Source organism: Nannospalax galili, unplaced genomic scaffold (genome assembly GCF_000622305.1).
Source record: "Nannospalax galili isolate Female #2095 unplaced genomic scaffold, S.galili_v1.0 scaffold40, whole genome shotgun sequence".
In the NCBI taxonomy this organism is placed as follows: Eukaryota; Metazoa; Chordata; class Mammalia; order Rodentia; family Spalacidae; genus Nannospalax; species Nannospalax galili.
The window spans coordinates 3520954-3524380 of NW_008347810.1; the positions used below are offsets into that span (position 1 = coordinate 3520954).

Below are 3427 nucleotides of genomic sequence, written 5' to 3' on the forward strand. Positions count from 1 at the left end.
GCTACACTGTTTATTTTACCATTTGTAACCTATGTCACAGTATGCCAATGTCATTATTAGGTTTCATCTAAACCTTCACTACACTGCAGATGCAGAAATATATGAACACATTTTTGGAGAACTGACATTGTGCAAAATGCAGCAAACACTTTCATTTACATGTGAGAAAAGGGAGTGTTCCAAATCATATGAATTTCAACTTACTACAGGTTATTTGTGGGAGAATTTCTTCAGGTAAAACATGTTCACATTTAACCAAAAGCAGTGTGTCAGTGTATTTAAAATCATGATACAAATCTCTCTGGTTATGTTGCCCATGACAAATTACTATGATGCCATATCTTTAGGGGAAAAAGTCAATACAGCATAAATCTCATGGTGTTTTGATTTTCTTCAGGAGATCAGGGCTGGTTTTCTTGAGATTGATGCAGCAACAAAACAATCACAAAAGTATTTTTCTAGTCATTTTCAAGATACATCACCTGACTAGTTTTGCCATTCTCAGGTCTCTTAAGAATTATATCTCTGTACTGTTGCCTTAAGTACATCTGTAAGAAGAACCTGTTCTCTGTTAACAGCTTACTGATCACAGCATGGTTCAGAGAATTCTCTTGGTTGGTCCATTTATCTAGTGCAGTATATCATGCACCACCCTTCTTCTGATAACCCAGTTCAAGGAGCTGATTGACTTGATCAGTTCAGCCATAAATAGTGTTACCCAATCCACACTGTAGCAGCAAGCTTGCCACATCAGCCTTGTATATGTTTAGCTCCTTAGAAATAAAAGGAAAATTTATTCTCATATAAGGCTTAATTACTTTTTATAAGCATTTGTGTTCTGGTGTTTCCTAAGAGCTCTTCAGTGTAGTTTTTTTATGGGTAGATCATCCATGATGCTGCTTTGATTTATTTTCAGAATCTTTTCAAATTGAGTGATGTCATTATTCTGATAGGCACTTACTAAATTTGTCTGCTAGAATTCCTGTATCATTTTTATATGGCTGGGCCTCCTATGAGTAAGATGGACTTATTTTTTATTTCACTGGTATATTTCCTAAGGCGAAATATTTTAAACAAGGGGCTGGAGGGATAGCTCAGCAGTTAAAAGCACTGGCTGTTGAACCTCACTCACATCAAAAAATCAGAAAGCACACAAATAAATGACTCAACATTGCAACTCAAGACATTTGAAAAGCAACAACAAACAAAACCCAATCCCATCAGAAAAGAAGAAATAACAAAAATCAGGGCAGAAATTAATGAAATCAAAACAAAGAATCAACGAACCCAAAAGCTGGTTCTTTGAAAACATAAACAAGATTGACAGACCACTAGCCCAGTTAACCAAAAGAAAGAAAAAGCAAATCCAAATCAACAAAATCAGAGATGAAAGGGGAAGCATCACAACAGACAGCAAAAAAGCCAGAACATTATAAGGAAAGATTTTAAAAACCTATACTCTACTAAATTTGAGATGGATGAATATCTAAAATCATGGAAACCACCAAAGTTAGACAAGAAGAATCAGCCATTTAAACAGACAAATAACCTATAAGGAAATAGAAGCAGCAATACAAAGCCTCCTGAATAAATAAGCCCAGGCCCAAATGGATTCACAGCAGAATTCTGCCAGACACTTAAAGACCTCCAACCAATAATACTTAAATTATTCAAAATGAGAGACACAGAGGGAGAGCTCCCAAATTCCTTCTATGAAGTCAGAATCACTCTAATACCAGAACCAGATAAAGACACAACCTAAAAAGAAAATTAGAAACATCACAACAGACACCAGAAAGATACAGAACATTATAAGGGAATACTTTAAGAACCTATATGCTACTAAATTTGAAAACCCAAAAGAAATGGACAGGTACCTAAAAGCATGGGAATCACCAAAACTAAACCAAGACGAGATTAACAGCTTAAAGAGACCCATAACACAAAAAGAACTTGAAACAGTAATACAAAACATCCTGACTAAAAAAACAGCCCAGGACCATGGATTTACAGCAGAATTCTATCAGACATTTAAAGAAGATCTGCATCCAATACAACTTAATTTATTCAAAAAAATAGAAATGGAGGGAAAACTTCCAAATTCCTTCTATGAGGCCAGCATCACTCTCATACCAAAGCCTGGTAAAGATACAACCAAAAAAGAAAACTATAGACCCATATCCTTAATGAACATAGATGCAAAAATTCTCAATAAAATACTTGCAAACCACATACAGACACACATCAAAAAGATCATAACATGAAAAAGTCGGCTTTATCTCAGAGATGCAGGGATGTCAATATACACAAGTCAATAAATATAATAAATCATATAAATGGTCTCAAAGACAAGAACCACATGGTCATCTCAATAGATGCAGAGAAAGCCTTTGACAAAATTCAACATGCATTTATGTTCAAAGTCCTAGAGGCAATTGGACTGGAGGGAACATACCTCAACATAATTAAAGCCATATATAATAAATCCACAGCCAACATCATTCTAAATGGAGAAAAACTGGAAGCATTCCCATTGAAATGAGGAACCAGACAAGGCTGTCCATAATCTCCACTTCTCTTTAACATCATGCTTGAAACTCTTGCAAGAGCAATAAGACAAGAGCAGGAAATTAAAGGAGTAATAATTGGAAAAGAAGAAATCAGATTATCCCTTTTTGCAGATAATATGATATTATATCTAAGAGACACCAAAAATTCTACCAGAAAACACCTAGAAATTATTAACAAGTTCAGTAAAGGGGCAGGTTACAAAATTAACTTATGAAAGTGTATAGTCTTTCTATTTACCAATAACAAGCAATCACAGAAAGAGTATATGAAAAAACTCTCCTTCAAATTAACTGTAAAAAAAAAATCTCAGAATAAACCCGACCAAAGACATTAAAGAGCTCTACAATGAAAAATTTAAATCTTTAAAGAAAGAAATTGAGGAAGACATCAGAAGATGGAAGGACCTCCCATGCTTATGGATTGGAAGAATTAATATTGTGAAAATGACCATCTTACCAAAAGCCATTTGTAGTTTCAATACAATCTCATTCAAATTCCCCACAGCATATGTGACAGATTGAATGAGAACATTCCCCATAGGCTCCGAGTATTTGTACATTTTTTTCTCCAGTTGGTGGCACTGTTTTGGGAGGACTTAGAAGGTGTGGCTATGCTGGAAGAAACAGGTCACTGGGGGCAGGCTTAGAGAGCTCTTAAGCCTTTCTGGATCTCCAGTTGCTGTCTTGTTCCTGTGCCCTCTTGAAGATGTGAGAGCTTAGCTTCCACTCCTCCTCCAGCCATCTCTGCCACTATGCCTCTCTGCCACAATGGACTCTTGCCCCTTGGAACCTCAAGCTCAAATAAACTCTTCCTTCTATAAGTTGCTTTAGTCAGTCTTTCTATCACAGAAACATAA

General features: G+C 35.8%; 1 pseudogene; it reads right to left on the reverse strand.

Annotated features, from left to right (window-relative positions):
• Positions 1–458: 458 nt before the first annotated feature.
• The window catches only part of LOC103743204, a 9774-nt pseudogene continuing 6805 nt past the window's right edge, over positions 459–3427 (reverse strand).